The following is a 27,625-nucleotide window of genomic DNA, read 5'->3' on the forward strand; positions in this document are numbered from 1 at the left end:
ATAGACCTTCCCCAAAATAATCTTTTAGACCTTGTTAAGATTATTTGGTCTCCTGTGTTTATGAGCTTTGGACTTTCCTGATCAAACCAGTTTCATAGGCAGGCTGGAGACTCAGAGACAAAATCATCAAGCTAATAGTTGTAGCATTGTCCCTTAACAATTCTTCAGTGTTTACTGATAGGTGGCTATCTTGAGCTCTTCTTCTCCTTCCTGCCTGTATTTCAGACAGGACTATACTGAGTCAAATCAATATAGTCATACAATAATCACCTAATAACCAGGATAAGATACAGTATTCATAAGTTATCAAAGGGCAGATCCAAATTTGTCACATATATCTCCCATTTAGTTAAAAGTGAATATTCATGCTTGCAGGCATACATTTTTCACGCCTCTCTGTGTGAAAGGGATTCGTGATAGCATTTTCATTCCTTTGATGTGGACGACTCCATGTCATACTCCTGAAGTAACGCCAGACTCCAGCGTAACATTTTGGTATGCAGCCCTTCATTTGAAGTAACCATGTGAGAGGAAAGGAGTTGGGGTATACTGTAAACCTACAGCCATACAGATAGGGCTGCAGTTTCTTGAGACCACGCAATGAAGGCATTCTTTCCCAAAGGTTGCATAGTTTTTGTTTTTCTTCTGGGAAGCAACTTTGTACTGATGTAAACTATAAAGTCCTTTTCCCTTGAGCATCAGCAAAGCACCCAGCCCTGTGTCAGAGGCACCTGCATGTATCCTGAGGGATTTTCAAAGTCCCAGTTAGCCAGGAGTGGATGTGTAGTCAGTGCATCTTTCAAATTACAGAAGGCATTCTGGCATTTTTCCATCCATAGCACCTCCTCAGGCATCTCTTTATACAGGTCAGTGATGGGAGCAGTGAAGATATTAAAATGGAGCAAAATCCTCCTGTAGTACCCTAGCATCCCAATAAAAGATTTAGCTTGTTTCTTAGTTTTGGGAACAGGCCAATTCTTTATGGAGTTCACCTTCAGCTCTGGTCAGATGTAGCCACTCCCCACCTGATGTCCTAAATAGGGACAACTCCATTTTTCCACCTTCACTATTAACCCAGCCTAGTAAATTTTACTGAGTACTGCCCCCACTTGAGTGAGATGCTCCTCCCAGGTCTAAGGGCTTGTTTACAAATGGAGTTTTTCCTGATTAACTCTTCGTGATTAACTCTATGTGTGGACACTCGCATACTGGAATAAATTGGAGTTAATCAAGAACAAATCATCAGGAACAGCTCCATGTGTGGACAAACCTTAAGGGTCCCCTCCCCACAATGTCTGTGAAGAGAGGGGAAACTCTAAAAACACATGGAGAGAGTTTGACACAACAAGGGTCTCTGATTAGCAGTGTCCTTAAAAAAAAAAATTTAAGATCAGGCAAACAATCGTCCAAGATAGCAGTACTCCCCTATCTCCACCAAACCACATCAGACTTCATCTGATCACCCAGCCCAAAATCACACTCCAACATTTTCCCAATCTCAACCGCCTCAGCCCTGTATACAGAACCTTGCATTACCAAACTAAGAACAATATAGATTTTCTTCAAAGTCTAAAAATTTGCTTGCTTTTTAAGAAATACTCTTCCAAAATTTGTTGTGAGAACCCCTGTAATTTAAGGGACCATTAAAGGAATTTCACCAATTGTAGGCATGATTTAAATCAACAAGCATAAAAAATTATTTAAATGATCAATTTTAATCTTGTTTTGTGTTTGTACTTTTATTTCCTAAAAAAAAGATTGATTTGCATTGGTTGGGAACCATTAAAACGTTGATTTGCCACTAAACATAGTTATTACATTACATTTGGTGCACTTTTTTATTATTATTATGTTGCTAACCAAGAGGATACACTATATTTATACACATTTAAGTAATAATATAGCTTAACACACCTTTATTGTGATTCTTTATGTTTACATTTTTAATTATGTTAGAAAATGATAAGTGATGTATTTCTTATTTATTAGATGATGATTAATTTTTTACTTGTTTTGTGTGAGTTTGGATGGAAATCCAAACTAAATTAAAAATGCACCAAAAACAGCATTTATTTTTTTATTCGTTAAATAAAACCCTTAAATGTGCTGGGTACATAAGAAAAAATATCAGAACATTTATTACAACATTTTTTGCATTTAAAATTTAACTGATTCATTAAACAAAGGAAGTATTATCTGTAATGAATTGACCTGATTGTTGCTGTTTACCATGTCCTTCAAGATTTTAGAACTAGTAGATCACCTCATGCCTACTTTTAACTTACAGATTGGAACAGGAAAACAAGCTTTCCTGACTTTTCAACTCCCAACTGGTTTCTTAACTTTGAATCAACTAGTTATTAAACAAGTTGAATAAACTAAAATGAAGAAAGTATTCTCTTTGCACCTGCATAAGAGGCTGCTGTTGTGAAAAACTGGTTTAGCATTTCTATAAACCATGATTCAAGGTGCTTAGACAGTGACTTCCACCAGTTCAGTGGTGTGCCTTTCTTTAAAACTTGGCAGCAAACATCTATGGCTTAATTATTTTTTTAATTTAATTTAAATGATTTTAAAGATTGTAAGAAGTTTAGGTCATGACATAGGTTGTTATAATTTAAATTTAATTTTAAATAGGTTTATTTTTTAAAATAAGCACATATTTAGCTTTTGAAAAATCAGATTGAAATAAAAACCTGATGTTTAAAATACATTTATTTTAAATAATAGATTGTTAGCCACCTTGGCTCACACCAACACTTTCTCACCTCCATAGAAAGAGCTTGAGTGAAAAGTAATCACGTCTTTTACACACATGTTATCTCTAACAATATTAATTGAACTAACCTCCAAGATTTGCTGGCAGATAGAACACAAAGTTCACTTCCATTTTTCTAAACTGCTATCAGATTAAGAAATTCTGGTCATACATATAGAAAAAAATTGCCCCCTCTCCCCCCAAAAGGCTTTGCATGATATAAAAGATCCACAATTTTCTATATGGTGGTAAGTATCTTTGTGGTTTATTATAGGAAATACCCATATGACTACTGACAGACAGACAGACAGAAATAACCAATTAGCTTTCAGAAACAATAAAGAATGACACCTTGTTAGCTGATAGGAAATACACCACTATGTTAGGTTCACAAAAGAAAACCCTACTGTTAGCTGCAGCTAAACAAAATGCAAGAAATATGAGATACGAGACAAATCACAGCCCAAATGAGACGACCCTAGGATTGTTCAGTTGCTACCTATGTTACATACAAAATTAACAAAGGAGTAGGCATCTTTGGTCCTGAACTGAAACACCAACACACAAAAATTTCAGTTTATAAAAAGGACACTCTGTATCCTAAGGCCTGATTTTCATTTACCATAAGGCCCCTTTACTCATCTCTGGCAGTGTAAAGGGCCCTTTAATTGGGTATAAGGTGCATTTACTCCCACTTTAAGGACTCTTTAAACAGCCAGAGTAATGTAAAGTACCTCTAGTATAAATGAGAATCAGCCCCTACACCGCTTCTGAACCTACTCATAAAATAATCTTTGGTCCTGAACTAAAACATCCACACAAAACATTTTGAATATATAGAAAGCATACTCTATTCACTAAGCCACTTCGCTACCTACTCATGTCATCCCTATTTGGGTAGGTCCCAACTGCCTGCTGTTTGTGTACCAAGTGAATTAAAGTAATAATGCTATGTTATTTCCTGTTTAGTGTATTCCGTGTTTAGTGTACATCCATGTACTTAACTGCATATAACTTAACTACCTGTAGCTATGGTATATCTGAGACATCCAAACATTTCTTTAAAAAATTATTGAATCCGTAGTTACAAATCTGGCTTGATGTTTATTTGATTATACTATTCTGACTCTTAGTTACTTGTTTGTTTACACTTCAGAAGATTTTGTTATTCACTGCTATTGAGGAATTCATTGCACCATGGTAAAGGTAATATCACCAGCTTGTTAATTAAACAAGATATTGGGATCTGCATTCAAACTGCAATTGAATAGTTGATTATTTTTACCCTCCACCAAGCAATGGATGGTTTAAAGAGACTTGATGGATACAGCAACAGTGAAATCAAATCAAACATTTGATCAAACCAAACTTTTGATTAATTGCTCTATGTTTAATACACTGATAAGAAAATCACTGTAATGGTACTGAAATAATGTAGTCTATATGGTAGACATTTGTTTCCTCAGCTCTATAATCCTGAATATTGAGCTCAGTGATTTTTTTTTATCTCACTGCAGGAATGTGCTAATTCCTAAAGCCAACCAATCATATTCTGATGCATAACATTGGGCCTATTATTGCAAAACTCCCATTGACGTAGGTGGAAGCAGAAATAGGTCCACTGTGAGCTCATATTTATTAACTAGCTTTCTGCTAGTTAGATTCTTCCAGTCATAAAAATTCCAAGTGTTTTTTATACAGTCAGAAATATCCATACATTGACATACCAGATAGATGGCCAAAGAATAATCATTCTCCATCAGATATTTTCACATTTTAAAAATACTCTTGTGTAGTAAAACAGCTGTCTGGAGTATATCCACCATGAATGGTACTCATGCTGCTAGTAAAATGGCTTGTCCTCAAACCCTCATTATTTAATTGGCAGTATGGAACTATTTATTCTTTCGTATGCTTCCACCAATGGAATGTCACTGCTTATGAAAGTCTTTGTTTCTTTATTTTAGCTTTCTGCTTACCTGGTCACTTTAAAAAAAATTCTTAACCACATACAAAGGTGAGACTAATCAATATTTAATACTAGCCTAAAGACCAGTTAATCAAGAGGTTCTTTCTTCATAGAAAAAAAATAGTGAGAGAAAGAAAAGGGGAAAGAATTACATTAAATTAATAATGAGGAAAAGAGGTCTCAGAATGGAAATATTAGTAGAATTGGTGTATTAATAGGGAGAAAAATCAATGCCAAGCATTGATTAATTCATCAACAATATATAATCTGTGTGTATAGTGACAAATATTCTCAAACAGAGGAAATATTTATTTTTAAATCAAGCTGTCCATAATTTCTAAGAGGTAAAAATTCCTTTTTTCTGAAGCAGGAGAACACTTTACAAAGCAAGGCAGTGTAAATTCACAGTCGTAGTTGGATCAGCAGGTGATTGTCAAAACTGCACAAGTTATGGAAAAAACAAAATAAAAATAGAAGAAATTTGGAACAGCTTTTCAAGGCAAAATAGAAGCTTGTGAGAAAACAGTGCCTCTATCTCCAAATACCACCATGTAATTCAATAAAACAAAATATTGCAGCACAAGCTATTCTTACTATATCTGGAAGCGGCTGCCCAGCATCTGTACCAATGACGTCCATTTGAGTACATTCCTTCCTCGGGGACAAAAAAAACAAAGAATCATGCAATACAGAGAGAACTACAACATCTTCCTCAATTCAAGTGCAAAGTTTGTTTTTCTAAATAAAACTGCAGTCATCTCCTTTGTTTCTTAGGTGATCTCATCCTCACTTAGCCACAGATCTAATATTAATTCATGAGCAATCTTGACCTTCATGTCTAGGTTTGAGCAAGAACTTTGTTGAGCTATATACATGGAAGAGAGATTCTTAAGAGTGATATATTTACAGATAAATGGACAAATTCATTAATGAGGATACTCCAAGGAGGAATTTTTCCCAGGGTTTGTTCTAGTGACATCTGATTTAACTTAACTTTTCACTTGTTTATGCAAACATCATCCAGTGTGGAATTTGGGATATTTGTTGGTTCATGTGTGAAATAAAGACTTCCAATACTCACTTGAAAAAGTCTGAGCCAGTATTCAACTCTCTTTCTAAAAGTCTTATCCAAAGTCTGCTGAATGGAAGTTTTGCCATTGACGTCAATGGGTCTTGTATCAGGCCCTAAGAACTAAAGTGAAAATAGACAGGAGAGAAAGACTCTTCTGAGTGTTTTCATGTTGTTCCAGTATCCAGAAAACTACTTATTCAATGATCTTAGTCTTTTTTCTAACCCAAAATGTGAATGCATGTGAATTTTTAAACTGAAACTTTGATCTTTGCATTTAAATTACAGTGGCTGATTTTCTAAGATATGCAAAAAAAATCTGAAGGATAGGCCAATTCCCTAATACTGGAGAAGATCAATTTTGTATATTCTTGTAAGCCTTGTGTACGCTAGCAAAATTGTTCTTTCCTGATAACAAATGTCAGCAAAGAGATGCAGATGAACCAGTGCTGAATTGTTTCTTCACCAACTTTCCTTAAATGGGCTGAGCACACTTAGCTTCACTTGCAGTTAAACATGTTCTGCATAGGTTTGGCTGCACACATTGCTGACAAGGGGTTTTAGCAAAGGGTAATTTTGCTAGTGTACATAAGGCTATGGAAACACTTAGGCCAAGTTCTGCTCTCAGTTATATACCCTGGCCTCCTATGCTTGTACAACTTAGGGAACAACTTTGCTTTTTATCTTTGCTTTTTTCTGAGGAAATTTTCAGTTTTAAAAAACTAACTGAAATGTTTTTTTTTTTTAAATATACAAATACATAAATTTAGTGCTTGTACAAAGGTGCTTGGCTGACACCTTTGGAGAAGGAAGTCCTCAGTTCACCCGCCGCACTGGTAGAGCATAGGCAATTGTAGTTGAAGTTTATTCAATCTACACCACCGTTGTGCCTCAACCTAACCTGGAGGGATCATCAATAAATGTGAGAGAAGAGTTTAGCCTCCATAGTTCATGCAACCTTTGGTATATAAGTTAAGATGGCCAGTGAGAATGCCAAGTACCAACTGTGTCTGTCTAGGATATGTAATGCAGATACCTACCCACTAAGAACTAGAATGAAACTTCCAGGTGATTCCTGAGAGGCCCACAGACAGTAATGAGAAACCAATGAGATTCATTCACTACCAACTTGCCTTGATTTCAGTGACCCAGAGACTGAGTTTCCTTGTGTGTGTTACCAATCCACTGAGCCATCCTGTGAATCCAATTTGGTTATTTTAGAACACAGTTGTGTATATTATGTGGATATAAATAGAAACACATCGGAACAGAAATAAATACAAAGTAAATGTCTCATACTGGCTTCTTTCAAAGAGATGGAAATAATTTTCCTTCTAACATGAGAGTCAAGTCAGCTTTTGGCATTTTCTGTTGGCAGTTTGTCAGTCTCCTTTAAAGAAAGAAACATTTCTGCTCGTGAAAAGCTAAGTGTGTTTTATAAATTAAATTCTCCTTTGTATTTCTACAGTTTCTTAATAAATATTTTCTCCCTCTTTATTGATCTTCATCTTTTTCTTCCAAGGTGAAAGTTTTGTCCAGGTGATTGTTTTCAAGTTCTCTGTCTCTGGAAAAGGATAATTAGCTTCATTGGTCTCTGGTGGCAGGATGTTTGTGAGCAAATGGTAAAGAACACTGTCAATGACCACTGTCACCTGCATCTACTTGTTTGGGGTTTCGATTTCTGTTTATTTCTGAGCTGCTCTAATCTATGCCAGTGAAAGCCGCTAAAGATATATGGCCCTGGCAAAAGATTACTGGGGGACATTAACACATGAGCCATGCCTCAAATGCACTGGGGACTTTGCCACATAGGAATCTCCTGTTTCGCTGAAAGTCAATGGAACTCATACTCCTACATACCTAAGTCACTTCTGAAAATGAGATTTAGGAGCCTAAGACTATGTCTACACTTGCTGCCAAATTCTCCACTTTTGCTCAATCGATCCGGATAAATCAATCTGATGGGAGAGAATTTGCCACTGTCCGTCTAGACATAGCCTAAGTCTACATGGGTATAATTCAAAATGTTACCAGTACTCATAGCTTGCCCCAACTTCTCATCTTAATAATATAAAAGGTTTTACAAGATTAGTAAAAGGGCCAGATTGCAGGTGCTCAAGTGAAACCAATACAAAGCAGCATAAAATGTGGTAGATACAATATAAAATAGAAATTATGAGGGCTGGGGGAATTTGAAGGGCAAATAGCAAAAGACATAAGAACAAGTACTAAGAAATGTTTTAAGTATATCAGAAGCAGGAAGGGTGCACAAGAATCTGTACATCTGCTGGACTATCAGGTAGTAAACAGAGTGATTAAGGAGCATAACGACACAGAGACAAAATAATTGCCACTAGATATTGAGGCCAAAAATGCAGTAGGTTTCAAAAATTTATTTAAAACGTGTAAATATGAATTAAAAGAGCTACCGTTACCTTAGGTAGTCTAAAATAATTTATAAGGGAAATAAGTACCATGCTTCAGGGAATAATCTACCCATAAATCAATGGGAGTTGAAAGAAAATTCCTGTTATCCAGGGACTCCTTGGTGCCCACAGACAGAGGGTATAAGAGATACATAGAGATTTACAGGGATCACCTGGGTCAGATATCTACATAATAGTTTGCCAGAGTGTGACATGTATGGTCTCTACTGACAGCCAGTATCTTACAGATCATTATAATCATTGTGAAATGTCTGTATAGGTGATTTAACAAGTTATCTATCCATACTGAAGACTATGGGTATGTCTACACAGCAAAGAAAAACCAATGGCTGGTCTGTACCAGTCAACTTCGGCTCATGGAGCTTGGGCTGCAGGGCTGTTTCATTGCTGTGTAGACTTCTGGGCTCAGAATGGAGCCTGAGATCTGGGACTCTCCCACCCCACAAAGCCCTAGAGCCTGGGCTCCTGCCTGAGCTTGGAAGTCTACACAGCAATGAAACAGCCCCGCAGCCCACGCCTGCATGCCTGAGTCAGCTGGCACGGGCCAGCTGTAGGTTTTTATTTGCTGTGTAGTAGACATATCCAATGTTCTTAAACACAGGCCACCAGAAGATGATAAACAGATTCTATTCAGTCAAAGGGTAGTACACTTTTATCCCTCTGGCTGATCATTATGTATTGACCATTTCACAGTGGAGGCCTATTTGCATTACTGAGCCTGACGCTAATGAAGAGATTATCATAGAATCATAGAAGATTAGGGTTGGAAGGGATGTCAGAAGATCATCTAGTCCAAACCTTTGCTCAAAGCAGGACCAACCCCAACTAAATCATCCCTGCCAGGATTTTGTCAAGATGGGCCTTAAAAACCTCTAAGTATGGAGATTACAGCAGCTCCCCAAGTAACACATTGTGAAATCACATGAGAGAAAAACTACAGAAAAACAAAAACAGCAGAGGGGAGTCCTTTTCATGAGTAAAGACAATGAATTTTTGAGGTGTAACTGGGGGGTACTGAGGTATACCCTGGATGCTTCACTGAGGAGACAACTGTCAGCATGTTCTATCTTTGAAAAGAGGGTCACAGCCAATGTGGCTGGAAAACACCACAAAGACTTTGGGTGAGCTAAACTTCATACAAGACAATATATTGTTAATTAAGTCTAGCCTCTAGAAGGCATATTATCATTTTATTTTACAGGTAACCGTTTGTTTCCAAAACTTTTACTTGCTACTTCTAGAATCTCTATACTTGTTAAATAAACTTTTCCTTGTTTTCACTATAAACATACTGAAGGGCCGAGAGTTAAACAGAGCAGTAATTTGCTTTATACTGTTTCTTTAGGAGGAATGAATCTGAATTCAGGGATTGTTCAGTGGACCAGGGACTGAACACTCCAGGGGGATGCTTGGAAGGCTCAAGGATTGCAGTGTGTCCATCGCTAACTTGTAGAGAGAGAGGGAGTGGGGCCTGCGGAGGCCTGGACAGGAGTGCTTTGTGTTGCCTATGGCCGGTGGAGTTGGGGAGCTGATCCCTGGTAGGCAAAGACAAGGCTTCCTCATGCTAAGGGTAGGTGGTAGCAAAGTCCCTCACAACCTGGGGTATCCCCAGAAAGCATCACAATTCCCTTGGACATTTAATCCAAAAGTTTTCATGATAAGGTTTCTTGCATCTATCTTCAGTGTCTAGCGCTGGCCTCTCGCTGTTGGAGAAAGGATATATTTTATTAATATTCCCAAACTATTGGATAAAATGTTCAAAATCATATAGATGACTTAGGAACCTAAATCCTGTTGGAGGCCCAGTACAATTTGAGTTGCTTGACCACTGTCCTACAGGCCTAGCATAGCTTCAGTTGCTTTCTTTGCTATTCTGACCCCTGTAGCATGACATCTTCCAGTTGGCAAAGTCTGAATAACCTTATAGATGTCTCAGTTTCTGCATACCACGGCACATAATGAGACAAAATACAGCTGCACATAGATAATGGTGATGGGAACAAGAAGTTATCCTTGAACGTCTGGGGGTACACTGTTTTATTGCCAAGGGGCATACTTTTACTCCGCCCCTCCTATCACCAGATGTTGTTTTGACGACCACAATTATGGTGAGAATGGAATGTAGTTAAGGTTCGAAACCTAATGTGAGTAATTAGCATATACGATAATGAGAAAGAGATAATTAGGTGAAGGTTGTTTATGGAAGGGTATAAGGAGTCACTCTTTAGACAAAGGGGGGCGCTCCATCAACACTTGACTCCGCGGGAGGTGCTGCCGGTTGGACCAGAGGATCCACTGTCTCCCTGGTGGGGCCTCTGAAGAAAACCGTATATAGCCTTCTGAGTAACTGCTTAGCGCTCCAGGCTTAGTGAGTATGATATATTGTAGTTAATTGTAGGCTTTGTATCTAACTAGTATATTTATAGAAAACCTTGCACATTAAACCTTATTGACCTGCAAATCGGGAGTACCGCGTCTCACTGGTATCCACACTGATCACAAAGTGTCCCGAATAAAACAAATCCCATTCTCAAAATTTACTTAGCCACATACAAGTGTCATATCTTACTGAAAATTAATGGAACCTAAGCTCATAAACCTACACAGGTGCATAATTTGCCCTGACTTTTTAGCTTAATGTAAAAGATTTAATAGAAATTAGAATGTGCCAAAGTGTGTGACTTATTCAAGTTAAAAGCAGAGCTCTTTTACCTGCCAGCTTTCATGGATGACCAATGTGAGTGGAACATTTAGCAAGTCTCTCCAAGGTAACGTCTATTTAGATTTCTTCACTCTCACTCACAGCCATCATTTACTTATTTGTTTTTCTAGTGGCCTATAATTCTTGTCATCTGTTAATGCTTTTAGGGAACAGTACCCTACATGGGTAATCTGAAACTATGCCTGGAACATGTAACTAATCTCATGTTATATTAGGTATGTATTGTGTTGTTTTGTTGTTGTAGAGAGTGCCTTTAACAAATAAACAGTGAAATCTTGTCTCCACTGAAGTCAGTGCAAAATCCCATTGACTGCAATGAGGTTAGGATTTCACCCAAAATGTTTTCCTGTTCGTTGGGAGTGGAAAAGGAATATTTTAAAACATGCAGTTGAGAAAAGAAGAGCAGCATAAAGACATACATTCAGTATGTGAGTTACAGTGTGCTTATCTAACAAAACTGTCTTCAAACCATGTGCTTGTCCTTCAAAACAGAGAGAATTAATATGCCAAATTACTGACAGATCTGGACTGGTGGGGAGCTGATTTATCACTTATGAAGGCTTTCCAACTTTCTGAATTGTACACAGTGACTGAGTCATTTGAACTGTATTGTTGCTGCTTCAAAAGCTTCAAGTGCGGGCGCACAAAACATATATTAAGCATCGGCAGCAACCTGTGTTATGCCCTTACCAAAAATGTTGGACAAATCCACAAAAATGAGAAGAGATTTTTAAAAAATATCTCTCATGCCTAAAATTTGAGAGAGGAATCCAGAAGTAATTTGCTAAGCAAAGAAAGTTGTTTGATTTTCTAGCCCCTTTTCAGCCATTGGAGTAGTGCTAGTTTTGGGATGTGTCTGCTGCTGATTTGTCCAGTGACAACAATGTGCTCAGGGCCATTCAATATATAGATGCTAAGAACTAGACTTGTCCTACAGAGTTTACAGCCTAGAAAACAGTTACAGAAAGACAAGATCTGTGGACAGTACCAAAGGAAAAAACTTAACTTAGATATTTCTAATCTCTCCTAATACACTCAGAGGTCATTTATATTATTTGTCTGAAAATAATAAATGTGATAAAAAGGTACCTGACATAGTTCTGTATTCCACTGGGTATTCTACTTTACTGAAACTCTCGACACTACTGTATTGTTATTCCCGTATGTATACCGCTGCTATTTGCACTTTTGTTGTCCTCCATAGACATGATACAGATCAATTGTTAGTAAGTTGTTCAGTAAAATGGTTCCTGTTTCTCTTCTCACCTTCTGTTTGCATTCAAAATCATTGCACTGTCTACTGTCTCCACCTAGCGTTCCTCTTATCCAGCTCTCTCAGATCTCTCTAATTTGGCTTTCTCTCCTTCATGTACCAAAGCTGCCATTGCAAGGTCGCTACCTTCCTGTTATAATCTAAGGATCACTCCTCTTTCTTGGCCACATGATTCACTTTCACACTTTTGATCACTCCTACTTTTTCCAATATTTTTCCCTTTTTGGTTTCCATGCTGTCCTGTCTCTCCTCCTCTCTTACTGATCACTCCTTCACCAAATCCTCTGGTGCCCCCACATTTAGGATTCTCTCATGAGTCAACTTCTTGTTGATCCCAGGGTTGGTCTGTTTTTGATTCTTTTGTTAGGAGAGACAAGTCAATAAGTGATTAAAAGACAGGAAACAAAGAGTAGGACTAAATGGTCAGTTTTCAGAATGGAGAGAAGTAAAAAGTGAGGTACCCGAGCAGTCTGTATGAGGACCAGTTTTGTTCAACATATTCATAAATATTCTGAAAAAAGGGGTAAACAGGGAGGTGGCAAAATTTGTAGATGATACAAAACTACTCAAGATAGTTAAGTACAAAGCAGACTGCGAAGAGTTACAACCTGATCTCACAAAACTGAGTAGCAAGGCAACAAAATGGCAGATTAAATTCAGTGTTGATAAATTCAAAGTAACGCACATTTGAAAACATAGCCCCATTTATATATACAAAATGATGGGATCTAAACTAGCTATTACCATTCAAGAAAGAGATCTTGGAGTCCCTGTGGATAGTTCTCTGAAAACATCCACTCAATGTGCACCGGCATTCAAAAAAGCTAACAGAATGTTGGGAACCATTAGGAAAGGGGTAGATAATAAGACAGAAAATATCATACTGTCACTATATTTATCCATGGCATGCCCACACCGTGAATACTGCGTGTGGTTCTGGTCACCCCGTCTCAAAAAAAGATATATTAGAATTGGAAAAGGTACAGAGAAAGGCAACAAAAATGATTAATGGTATGGAACAGCTTCCATATGAAGAGAGATTTAAAAAACGGGGACTTTTCAGCTTGGAAAAGAAGCAACTAAGAGGGGGTATGATGGAGATTTATAAAATCGTTAATAGTGTGGAGAAAGTGAACAAGGAAGAATTATTTACTTCTTTACATAATACAAGAACCAGGGGCCATCCAGTGAAATGAGTAAGCAGCAGGTTTAAAACAAACCAAAGGAAGCACTTCTTCACACAATGCACAATATACCTATGGAACTGGTTGCCAGGGGATGTCGTGAAGGCCAGAATTACAACTGGGGTTCAAAAAGAATTTTATAAATTCATGGAGGATAGGTTCATCAATAGTTATTAGCCAAGATGGTCAGGAATGCAACCCCATGCTCTGGGTGTCCCTAGCCTCTGATTGCCAGAAGCTGGGAGTGAACGACATGGGGATGGACCACTTGAAAATTGCCATGTTCTGTTCATTCCCTCTGAAGCACCTGGCATTGGCCACTGTCAGAAGAGATTATACTGGTCTAGATGACCATTGGTCTGACCCAGTATGACTGTTTTTATTTTCTCTTTCTGCCTACAAACATATACTGTTAATTCTTCCTATGCACCATCATCCCAAATCCACCCTTTCCTCACAATCTCTACTACTAAAGTCCTTTGTCACACCACTTGTTCGTCTTCTCTTCAGCTCCCCACTTCTCCCCTCTCTCTCTCTCTAGTCTTCTGAAAACACAACAGCTTTTACAAACATGTTATCCCTCCTCTACAGACACAACAGACATCACTTCATCAAATTCAAGCTCCAGGAATTTCCATCTAAGCCCCTAAATAATCTCACCCTCATCTCTTTCTGCTCTGACTTCCTCCTACTCCACCTCCCACTCCTTATTTGACGTCAGATCTTCTTCATTCAATTGCTCCCTTTATCTCCTTCTCCCAGGCTCAGCATTGTGCCTTCATTTATGATTCTCCTCTGCTTTGAACAGTCTCCCATTTCCTACCTGCCCCTCCTGCACTTGGTTTCTTTTTTCTTCTCTAAAATCTCCTTAAAACTCACTACTGGAAGAAGTAACAGTTCTTCCAGTAACCCATCTGGCATTGCTCACTACTCAGTAATCTCTCCCAGCCGTTACCTAAACTATTATGCTGTACTTTTGTTCTCTGTTGGTCTTGCCTATCTTAGATTTTATGCTCTTCTGTGTATGGAATGTGTCAGCACCTCTCAGGCTCTGGCCCTTTGCTTGTGAAATGCCATGTCAATTTATTTCATACATTCATAGATTATAAAAACAGAAATGGCCACTCTGAACTTCTAGTCTGAACTCCTGTATAACATAGGCCATAGGGCTTCCCTGAATTAATTCCTGTATGAACTAGGGCATATTTCATAGAAAAAGATCCACTCCAGCTTTAAAAATTGCTAGTGATGGAGAATCCACCAAAATATTTGGTAAAAAAGCTAATGATGACACTACCCACAGAGTGCATCCTACTCAAACCCTAAACACTAAAACAACAAACACTCAGATTTGCTTCCATAATATACTTTTTTCCCTTGAACTGGTGATTTCAGCAAACATCTGAACAGCTGTTTTTAACTTCTATTGTGTTCTCAGTGATTTCCTCCTTTCCTGCTGGCCGTATGGCAAAGTGCTCACATTGATGGGCGGGGGAGCAGTCAGATTGGTTAATCTGAAACAGTTTGCAAATTCCTTCGATACATCTAAAATGCACTTAGATGTAGCAAGAAGATGGCTGTTGATCTCTGATTCAGGGCTGCTCAGTGTTAGGGTACATTAGAGCAGGAGAGGCCCTGGGCTATTCTATAATTCTGGCATATAATTAAGTTTGGAAAGATTAGAATTTTACTGGTATATGTCAATAACTGTTGATTTCACCATATACACACAAACTGACCAAAATATTTCTAGCAAAAATTATTTAGATTTACAGATAGGCAAAGTAAAATAAATAAATAAACAAGTAAATAAATCCGCTTCAAAACTCAATTTGATTTATGCATGTTTACTTTGTATATTTTGACATGGGATATTGGCTGTTTTGTGTTTTAATGGTTATAAAACACTTTTTGAATCTGAATGTCTACTGTCATTAAATAATTATTGTCTGAGACGCACCATTGTCTGATGCCCCCAAAATTTCCCGCATCTGTGAAAATTTAAATCGATAGAAACTTTAATAAATGATTAAAAATAAACATTTATATTATCTATTAAATTTTTTTTAAAAGTAATAATCAAATTCTGCCAAGCCTGCTCATGGAAGATCAGGCGTCACAGAGTTCAGCTCTGCCCAGACACCCTCCTGCCATCAACGTGCCCTCAGCTTTCTCCCAACAATCCCCCCTCTCTCTTATATAGAGGATGATGGGGGACAACTGTCATAGGAGGCGGTCGCACCTAGCAAAGCAAAGTGGCCTTTGCAAAGTGCTGAACCTGTCCCTCTGTTTTCACTTTGCTACTGAAACGTATGTGTAGGGGCAGATTTCCAAAAGATCTCAGCATCCAACAGCTCTCAGGTAGGCACCTAAATGAAGTGACAAGGTTTTCAATGTGTTCAGCACTCAGCATCTTTCAGGAGAACAATAGGAGCTTTTGGGTGCTCAACCCTTTTGAAAAATCTAGCCCCAACTGTGGGTACTGAGCACATTGCAAAATCTGACCTATAAGTTTTGTTGCAAAGCTTGTGGAAATTCAGATATCTGCATAAACCCAACCCGTATCGAAGCAACACATTGTCCTGCTTAATCTAATTGTTTGCTCAGTAATCGATATGATGAACACGTATGGCAGCAGTAACACAAGTTACCAGTGATAGAACCATGCTGTTGCATTTATAAATAACTTATGTCACCACTGTAAGTAAAAGAGAGATCAAAATCGAGTCATTCACATATGCAGTTGCTCCTTTAGCATAATCTGGAACAACATAGTAAATCTAAACTAGATAGAGAAGATTTGCTTCTTTAACAGCTCTTTTACTGTAAGAGGCCAAATCAGAGCTGTTATGCTACTTATTGCAAATGTGCCATCTACTTTTTTGGAACATCCTCCAGGAAACTGATTCAGTATAATGATAGCAAATGGGAAAAACTGCTGCTTAATCTGGACTGCATTAACATAGCAGTTTGACATGGGAGACAGCATGGTCCAGCAGACAGGGTACTGGAAGGGAATTCGGGAGACCTGAGTTCTCTATTCAAAGCTCTGCCACCAACTATCTCTATCTCCTTATGCAAGTCACTTCACCTCCCTGTGGCAAAATGTCATGATGTCTAAAATAATAATGATGATTACTCTCCTTTGTAGCATAGTTTGAGAACCTTGTATGAAAAAATACTTAGAAGAACTACCATGATGATCCTCCCATACGTACTGCTGCTGTGAGATGAGAGGGATGTGTTCCTCCTCACCTTTCTTAACTTTTTACTGTGCTGCTAATGTCCTCTCTACTGTGACTGTCGACTCTTCTAGGTATGTATCTGACCCCTGTTACCAAAGTATCTGAGCACCTCCATATCTTCAATTCAGTTATCCACACAATACCTGTTAAGGTAGGGCTGTGCTATTCCTATTTTACAAATGGAAATAGCCACCCAGAGAGCCCAGGTCATACAAAAAAAACCTGTGGTGGAGCAGGGAATTGACCCCGGTCTCTTACTTCCTGACTCATACCCCAACCACCAAGTCAGCCATATTGCCTCATTAGTTTTGTTCTCATTGTATTCCTGATTCCTTTCTGTTGTATCCGCTCCCCGCCCCCCAACTGCCATTTCCCTATCTATTGATCTATGTATTTTACTGCGTCAATCATAATATACAGGCACAAGATACAATAATTATAAGCTTCAGTGTGATTCAGGAGAGTATTTGCAGTTGCACCATGGGTGAGGCTAACGGCCATTGACTGTTCCCTGTTGAGTGGAGTATTAATGAAGGAAACTGGACTAAATAGCCAGATTGTTAATACCTTCATGTGGGAATTTTGGGGTGGGGCTAATCTGAGAGGGGAATTTTGTTTAACCACTTATTGTCCCAAAGTGGAATTAAAGCATTTTTATTTCTCTCCATATTGTGTAGCTGAATACAGGAGAAGTTAAAGCAAGGTCATTAGAGAGTCCATTGCATTTTTCCAAAGAGTAGGAGTGTTGGATGAAATTCCTACTGGCTTCAGTGATGCCAGGATTTCATCCATTGTGTTCTAGCCAAACTGTAGCTCAGTTGATTATATTTTCCTTATTTTAATTCCCCTTTCAGTTTCAAATGGCTGTAGTATTATTTATTTCCTATACCCAAATGTTGTGCAATGTTGCTGTGAGCTGTTAATATCTGCTGTGTTCCAACCCAGAGGTAGATGGCTGCATTCCAATGGTGAGTGACGTGATCCCTATATATCTTTTATTTACCTCACAGAGCTAGAATGGGACTTAAATTGTTGATGTTTATAAAGTGCTTAGAGTTCCTTGGATAATACGTGCTACATAAATGCAAAAGTATGGCATCATTATTGCACACTTTTCTCGGCCCACCAAAAATAAAGGTGTTACCTTATTTTTAGAAACTTTACTTTAAAGAGTTGCTGAATAGGGAGGGTTATTTTCTAGTAGCAATTTTTCCAATAAATAATCGTAACAAGCAATATATTCTTGCTATGAGAATATTAACTTTTCTAAGATTGAGTATCCTCCATATTGCTTTTTAATATATATTTTAAATAGAAGGCGCCCATGGCAAAAAAAGATATTAAAAATGATCAGGACTCCATTAATAACTATAAAGGAGTTATTGAATGTCTTTGTAAGAGGGTGAGCACAGATCCAGTGAATACTACAGCCTTACGCACACAAAGAAAACAAAGAATATCTACAGGAGGGCCACACCATGAGTTATACATGAAGCATGACAGCAGGATGGTGTGTGCCTCAACATACAGCACTGCAATCATCCCACCTACTGAAACCCAAGGTTCGCTATCTACATTGTCTATGACAATGGTTCCCAACCTAGGGTGCAGGACCCCCTTGGGGGAGGGGAGCCAAAGATTACAGGGGGTCCATGAGGCTTCAATAATATTGAAGTCATTTAGCCCCTTTGAGCTCCACGCCAGCCAGAGTGAAGCAGCAGCCCCGAACTCTGCTCCAGCCGGAGCGGAGGAGCAACTTTCCCAGCCCTGCATTGGCTGGGTACCTGGCTGGAGAAGAGCAGCCGTGCACCAGTGGGGGCCTGGAGCAGCCCCGGCCAACCCACCAGAGCCTGCCTCCATTATCCTCAGTCCATGGGGCATGGTGGTGGCTGCGCCAGGGAAGGCTTATCTTTGTACTCAGGTAAGAGTAATTTATTATTATTATTGTGTAATTTAGTGTTATTATCATTATATGTGTTTATTGAGGTTATATGTGTTTATGGCTAGTGGCAGAGGATTGGGGGGGCATGTGTTTTACCTAGTGTTTGTTAGTGGGGCTTTCACTCAAAAAGGTTGGGAACCACTGGTCTATGACACATTAAAATTACACCCTTTTTAAATGTAAAGATATTATTGAAATCCATGATCTGAATTATTGCAATCCATGTGTGATGGGGTGTCCAATGCACCCTTGACCTGAAGGGATTTATGTAGGCCTGGTGAGCTAGTTAACCTATTAAGTGGCAAAGGAGGGAGATACAGGCTGAGCAGAGAATCTTGATTAGAAGGAAACTGAGCAGAGGCGGGCTGGGCTAGTATAAACCCAGGAAGCTGGCAGCAACAAGGATGGCTGGAAGAAAGTTTGTGATCCGCCTCTGCTTAGTAGAGTAGGAAGGAGGGACCCCAGGGAAGAACCTCTGGGGGCTGGCCCTGAGGCAGGGTGTACTCTGAAGAGAACAGGGTGGAGAAGAGAGTCTGTGGGATGCAGGGTAGGAAGCAGCCCGATTGAAGACTGAACAGACCTTGGCGGTGTGATGTAGGGTGTCTGCGCTGGAACCCAGAGCAGAGGATGGTCTGGGGTTCCCCTACCTGGCACTGGCGGGGCAATGAACTGGATCACTTCTTGGGTCACTGTGGGAGTGAAAGTGGCTTTGCTGTACACTGCACCCTGCGAGCTCATTTACATCTGCCCGTCAATTTATCAAAGAAATTGATATGCACCAACTCTGTATCTCTAAGTGAAGTCTCTACAGACACCTAATCCACATGCGCAGTTTTAGATTAAACAAACAAATAAGTTTAATGATTACAGCAGGATTTTAAGTGAATTCAAGCCAGTTTAGCATAAATCAAGGAATTAGTCACAATCAACTAAACGATGCCCCGTCTCCTAAACTACGATTAATATTTCAGTCTCTTTCAGTCTATGATGTTGGCTTACCACACAATGTGTCTTACAACCAGGACCCCCTCTCCCTGTGCATAGGTGCCAGTTTCTGATGTTGCTTGGGAAATGGATTCCAGGGGAAAGCCCTGAGACAAAGTTGCCTCTTTCTCTTTAACAAGTTTCCTCAACACACCATGGGGTCAGGTGATTGTCCAGGTCTGGCAATGGGCGTGATTTTTCCCTCTTGAGCCAAAGTTCTCAAAGGTGCTTAGGCCAGTCCATTGTTCCTGTATGCATACCTCTGTGGGGTGTGGAAACACAACCTTGTGCTTGTCTGAATCTATTCAAACCATACACAGTTATGTTGGAAGGGTGAACATGAATGATACACAAATCACACCATGAGGGTGTAGGATGGAGTACAGTGTGTCACATTGGGTAATCATTTCCCAACAGCAAATAACAACACACCCATGCTCCCTCTGCCTATTCCCCATCCAGCTGCTCCTGTGTGGGCACAACGTCCACTAACTGTGGCACGCCTGGTGCTAAGGATCAGGTGGCTCGTACAGGCAAGAGGGCCAAATGACAGTTTAGCCTTAAAGATGTTCTAGGCCTCATCTTTCTTTCACCTTGTGTATTCATTTACACTTGTGCAAGGCAAGGGGGAATCGGGTCCAGAGTCTAGAATGAAAGTGCTATTCTTCCACCTTATACTCCAGTATTGTCAAACGTGTGTTCCTAGACAAAGCCTTTTTAGACTATACTACTAATGAGAAATAATGAAATGCTGAAATTTCTTCCTTCCGCAGTTTCTTATTGGAGGCACCAAACCCCCAGCATTAACTTATTCCCTTCAGAGTCATAGGACAGAGTCTGGCTTACTAACTTCCTGCCTAATGGCTCTTTGTACACAAATTAGGCTTATAGGGTTTTATTTTTCCCCAGGGAGAATATTGCTGGATTATGTGTGGTTTTTCTCTTTCCCTGCCCCTCCTTATCTATTATTTATATAACAAAACATTCCTGTTTCTTCCTTCTGAAAACATAGTTATTCCTGGCATCAGTAAAAGGCTTTTGTCAGTGTAATAAATGACCAATTACTGTATGTTTCCCAAGCCAATATGTTACAGAAATACATGTTGGATGTACGGCAAATCATGTTTTAGGATCTAATTTTGTTTGGCACAATTGATTCAGGATATTAGATTCATAAAGCATACAATTTGTGCTGGTGCACCCAAGAAATGTTTGGAAACAGCATCAAAACTCAATACATTTTGTTCCTGATCTACCAAGACTACTTCATCCATCACCGTGTTATTTACTCTCTGTCAGCATTAGGACCTGCTTTGTAAATCATAATAAAATGCCAACTTCTTGTAATATTTTATTAAAAATGATAACTATTTGGATTTAGCATCTTTTACCAGAGGAACTCAAAATTCAATTAAGCTTCATATCCCTCCTATTAGATAGGTAAGAATTTAGTATCCAGTTTACAAAAGGGCAAACTGAGGCACAAAGTTGTGATGACTTATTAAAGATGACACAAAGAATGAGATGGAGTTACCATTACTGACCACAGGATGAAATCTTGCTGCAGTTAATGTCAATATTCCTATTGACTTCATCCAAGCCAGGATTAAATCCCATGAGAGCCCCTGCTCAAAACACAAGAGTGCATTCCATCCCTTGTAGTATTACATTTATTGGGTGGGTGATAGTGGTAGCATATTTTCTATGAGGTAAAAGGTGATGGAGAGCTTAAACTGCATTATAATGTTTAGTCACTCGCTAGTGATGTATGAAGAATACTGCAGCACATCTTTACTGAGTGCTGGAGACAGTCTATATATATATATATATATATATATATATATATATATTACAGTAAAGTTGTTACTAGCATCTATCTTGCCTTTGCTGCAGTGTGACTAACCTGACATGGTGTCGTCAGAAAAACAATAGAAACTGCAGAATATCATCAAAGTATGACAGTTTCATTTCCCAGAGAGCTTCATCTTTGACAGGCCATCAGACTGGCCTTATTGGAAGGAGTGGTTTGCACGTTTTCGCATCACAAGTAAACTCCATGAGAAGAGTGGGAAGTGACAGGTTCCTTCCCTAGTTTATGCCATGGGCTGGGGAGCTGAATTTATCTTTAAATCCTTTGCCTTTGGGGAGGAGAACCACAGGAACAATTACACTGTGGTGCTGGCTAAGTTTGATGAACATTTTATACCTCAGCATTCTGGTTTATGAATGAGTGTGTTTCTACCCATATATCCAAAATCGTGGGGTGTCTATGGAATCTTTCATAAGAGGCTTGTATAATATGTTATAAAACTGATTTTGAAGACAACAAGAAAGAGGACATTAGGCACAGAGTAGAGACTGGCATTTTAGACAGCGTACGGTCAGCGAAACCGTAAATGAAGAGAGATTTAACCCTTCACACAGCAACAGAAATGGCAAAACAACTGGAGATGATTAAAAATCAAAACAGAAACTAGTGGTCACCAGAAAGAAATCTAGAGGAAGTGACTTACAAAGTCATGTTAGGAGATATAGCACAGCCAAAAAAAACCAATTATGGTCCTCAAAGGCAATGTGGGGTTAAACCCAGGCAAAATAACACTTTTCAGACTAGATGCACAAGATGTGGGATAGATCACAGTCAAAGAGGTGATTGCCCAGCTAAAAGCCAAATATCAGCTAAAGAAGTACAAAAAATTGGACATTTTGCTACTGTATGCCACACAGAGGCAGTATTGGAAGTGGTCTAGAACCACTTCTGTGGGATTAATCATGTATGATGACACAGACCCAGCCTGGAGAGTGGAACTGAATATCTGTGGAAAGACTGTTGATTTTAAAATAGATTCTGCTGTAGATGTAATAGTCATATCAGAAGGGACTTATAATCACCTTCAGCTCCTTCCAGAGCTGAAATAGCAGATACTGTCCTAAATAGCACCAGTGGTATTTTGAACTGCATTGGATAATTTCTCACAGAAACAACCTACAAAGACAAAAGCTTTCATTTTAATGTGTATGTGATTAGAGAATTGGAAGCTGGCAATCTCCTCAGGCATAGTGTGGTTGCCATAATGGGTCTGGTGAGAAAGGTGGAAGAAGTTGAATGAATATTTGGTGCTATTGGACTTTTGAAAGGAGATCCAATAGGAATAATCTTAAGAGACAATGCTGAACCATATAGTGTACATACACCCCACAGAATTCCTATTCCATTACTTCATAAAGTAGAAACTGAGTTAAGGAGAATGGGGAAGAATGGCATAGTTGAGAAAATCTCTGAGCCAGCTGCATGGTGCACACTGTTGGTACCTGTTATAAAGAAAAATGGGAAAATATGAATCTGCAGATTTTAAAAGACTTAATGAAGCAGTAGTGAGGGAAAAATATGTCCTCCCAACACTAGATGACTTTCTCCCTAAAGTTTCAGAAGCTACTGTATTCTCCAAGCTAGATGTCCCAAGTGGTTTCTTGCAAACTCCTTTAGCCAAACTGACTATATTTGTTACATTGTTTGGGAGATTTTGCTTTCAAAGTTACCTTTCAAGATTACTAATGCTCCTGAATTTTTCCCAAGAAAGAGGACTGAGCTGCTAAAGAATATAAATGGCGTTGTTTTTACAGATTACATTTTAATATACATGTCATCAATGGAAGAACATAAAAACTTTCAGTGAAGTTCCAAGCTTAATCAGTGAGTCTGGACTCAAGCTAAATAAAGAAAAGTGTGTTTTCCCTCAACACCAAATTGAATTTTTGGGACAGATAATAAACAAAGATGGAATTAGTCCTAGTCCTAAGAAAGTAAAAACAATTAGAGAATTGACTGCACCAACACATGTACCAGAACTGAGATGCATACTAGGGATGGTAAATTATCTTGGCCATTACCTGCAAGACCTTTCTACAGTGACAAAACCAATGAATGAGCTATTAAGGTCCAATACATCCTGGCTATAGGGGCCTGTAGGAAGGTGCAGTGGCCTTCCTCCGAGCCTGGGCCCGAGGAAGGTCCACAACGACCCGAACAGACAGTAAAAGGGCCAGAAGTCCAGTCTGCCCAGCAACCGGGGAGCCGGACAGGGATAGGTCCAACCGACCGGCCAATCCGGCCACAGAGGGGTGGAGCCTCAGCCAGGGCTGACAGTATAAGAAGCAGGCCCAGCAGCTGAGTAGGAGGCTGCCACTGGAGGCAGATGTGCTGTCCTGCTGGCTGCAGCAAAGGTCTGCACCCCAGGCCGCTGCCCCAAGCAAGCGCCTCCCGGAGCATAGGCCCCGGGAACGGCCCAAGTGACCAAGCCCTAAAGACTGGATCGGGCTTCCGGGCCCCCTAGACTGGCCTGGGCCACCAGGCCCCAAGGACTGGACAGGACCTCTGAACCCCAGCGACTGGTCTGAGCCCCCTGAGCCGGAGGGCTGGGGGATACCCTCAGAGGCCGGTCCTGACCTAGAGGAGCTGCCTGACGCTGAGATCCCGGAGCCTTGTGACCTAGAACAGCTGCCTTCCACTGAGGAGCTCCCTGCCTTGCCGCCGGTCGATGAAGAGGGACTGACGAGCCTACTGCGGGCTGTGTAACCCAGTGACACCGAGGATCCGGTGGATACAGGTGCCTGGGGATATGGGGAGGAAGTGGCCCAGGGACAGCCATAGCTGTGGCTGAGACAGAGGCGAGATCCCGTCGGCATGTTGCGGCGGGAGATCCGCTGACTCAGTGGCAACACCTTTGCCACTGCTAGGGCCCTGGGCTGGGATGCAGTGGAAATGGGTTGGCCTGTGTCCCCCTCCCCCTTCCCTAGCCATCCTGGGAGAAAGTGATCTCCCTGGCCATTGCAACCAGCAGAGCCACTGCTGACTTCCCGACCTGCCTAAGGGCCGGGGCACTAGACTGCTTGGCCGTCCTCCCAGCCTGGGAGCCGGAACGAACTGAGTACGGAGTGATTAACTTTCCCCTTTTTGGAAGGTGCAGTGGCCTTTCTCCGAGCCTGGGCCCGAGGAAGGGCCACAACGAAGGGGCTAGACAAGACCCCGTGCTACAGGGCCAAATCAGGAGACCACCTTCATAAGGGTAAAATAAATGATCTCATCTGCTCCAGTTTTAAAGTTCTATGATCTAAAGAAACTCACAATGGTCAGTGCTAATGCCAGTAGCTATGGTCCTGGTGGTGTATTTTTGCAGTTACATGGATCTGAGTGGAAGCCAGTTGCATTCTGCTCTCATACACTTAAAGAAGCAGAAAAACAATATGCATAGATTGAAAAGGAGTGCCTGGGAAGTTTGGTATGTGAAAACATCTACAGATATCTGTGTGGGTTGGGTTCCTTTAAACTGAAAAGGTATACAAGAGGCTTATGGTTAGTTATCAAAAGAAAAAACCTGGATCAAGTACCGCTGAAACATCCTTGTCTCTTGATTAGGCTAATGTATTTTAACTCAATTGCTGAATATATTCCTGGTAATAATCTTGGTAATAGCAGATAGCATGGAGCCCAGCATCACACTCAAACTTTTGTGCACTAAAGAAAGATGTAAAGGCTCACATGGATGCTGTGGAAGCTTACAGGCCAACGGCAGATAGGAGACTATACCTGCCACCACAGCAAATTTGGCAGATAAGCAACTCAAGAAGTTTTTAGCTATGTTTGGGCAGGATGGCCCAAGTATCTGAAAAATAATATGGCCATGGCAAGAGAATACTTTACTTTGTGCAGACAATTAAACGAGTCTAATAGACTAATGATTAAAGGTGATCGTATTGTCATCCCAAGCACTTTGAGAGGAGAAAATTTAGACCTAATCCATGAAGGACATCAAGGACTAACTAAATGCCATGAATCAGACAATCGGTGAATGTGGTGGCCTGGAATCAGCAGAAATATAAAGAATAAAATACCTTCATGCAAACATTGCAAAACTAACAGACTGACACAAAATCATCTCTAATAACAACACCTCGACCAGACAGACCCTGGAAGAAGGTAGCAACAGATTTATGCTAATTCAAGAGATGTCATACCTAGTCATAGTGGATTATTTTTCTAGTTATATTAAAATAATATATTTGAAAGATACAATATGTCAGTGTAATCTAGAAATTAAAGAGCACATTCACCCATTTTAGTATTCCAGAACAAGTAGTGACAGACAATGTACCACAATTCACCAGAGCTAAATTTTAGTAATTCCAAACAAAATAAGATGAATAGATCACTAGCAGCCTGCATTACCCGTAAGCAAATGGAAATATTGAAGCAGGAAGATCCATTCCTTTTATAACCCACATGCCTAATAGGGAGATCTCTCTTTAAGAGATCTAGAGTGGAGAAGTAGGGGAGGAATGAGTTGAATTGTGTTTAGGTTGTTACTAGGCAGATGCACAATAATCAGTATTCCATGTGTGGTAGTTTGGGGTATGCTCAATAGATTCCCTGTAACTAGACTAATGGACTCCATTGAGGGCAAGTAGTCAGGGCAGCTGTCAGGGACATGTGACCTGAATGGGTTGGGAGCAGCTCAGCCACAGGTGCAGAAAGTGGGCTATTATTCCCAACTGAAGCATTTTGCAGCACATTAGTGATATTAACTTTCCATCACAGGGAGGCACTGGCAGTGTTAGTTATAGAAAGAGGAAACTGGGAGCAAAAACTAATTTCTTTCATTTTAATTGTATACCTTGAATGTTGTTTGATTTTAGCTGAACTGTTGTAGTCAAATTGTCTTAAGAGATTTGCCACCTCTTTTCTTATTTATATGTGATGATAGGGAAAGAGTCATCTATACTTGCAATTTTCAGTTTTATATTTTTCTTGTAACTCAGTTATTAATTTGTGTACTTAATATTGATTAGTTGGTTAATTAAACTGACTAGCTAATTGAGTGATTCCAGCAGTTCAGCAGAGAAGGAGAAAAAATGTGCATGGATTCCAACTGGAAATTACTGCAAACAAGAGGAGGGAAGATATTACTGCAGTGCTTTTGACTCAGCAGATCATATAGAGTTAATGAACAAAGACTCTGAGACCCAGGTGAATGCAACCTAAGCTTTTGAAACTCTGAGTTACTTCTCACTGTGTTTCTGGGGGGACTGACCTGTTAAGATTTAATTTTCTAAATTTATATTTACGTTTAACTGTGAATACAATGCATATACATTATGAACTAGCCTTGTTTTGTAGTAGAGATTAAGCTATTAATTATTATTATTATTATTATTACGTTTATCATTAGATTTTATAAAGCTGGTACTTAAAGATTAAGTTCATTCCTTTGTTATTTTGAACTTGACTGTGAGGAGGTTGATCCTGTGTAATGTTTGCTGAAAATCCTCAGTGACTGAGTTCTGGCTTTCCGTGTGCTTTTCTATAGGAGACATGTTGAAGCTGCAGGAGAAGGGTGGTGAAGTAATTTCTAGCCCGCACTTACTCAGTTCATTAGTAGCCACTGGCTGTAGCCCAGCCCAGCTCCTAATGGGAAGGCAAGTCAGGACTACTGTTCTAACCCTGGAAAAGAATCTCTAGGCCTAAAGTGGCCAGACCTGAGAAGAGTAGCCAAATTGGATCAAACAGGGCATATGAACACTTCTATGAAGGTGTCACTCTGTTAGAGAATTACCTGATCTGGAATCTTGTGACCATGTTTGTGACAAACTGGGTGGAAAAGAAGAACAGAGAACTCCTGCTCTTGTAAAGAAAAATAATGTATTGCCTCGATCATACAGTATTGAGACGGATGGTGGGGAGCTAAATAGAAACCATCAACATCTTTAGTTCTTTCCAGAGACTGATCAATCAGCTGAGGAAACTCTATGAAGTGCAGATGAACAATCAGGAAAGAAGATCAACCTGTTCCAAACCTGCCAGAGACAGCCATTGCAAATAAGACCGCTTGGTCACCAAGTTGTTACCCATTCAGGCCCTGCAATTAAAACATTAGTCTGACTTAGGGATAAGTAACAGACGGACATGGATTGAAATTGAAATTTAGTGTTAAAACCATAAAACTATTTTTTAATTTGTTAAAATGCAGAAAAAGAA

Source organism: Emydura macquarii, unplaced genomic scaffold, assembly GCF_026122565.2.
Source record: "Emydura macquarii macquarii isolate MOO-44397 ecotype Brisbane River unplaced genomic scaffold, CSIRO-AGI_Emac_v2 contig_1027, whole genome shotgun sequence".
NCBI lineage: Eukaryota > Metazoa > Chordata > Testudines > Chelidae > Emydura > Emydura macquarii.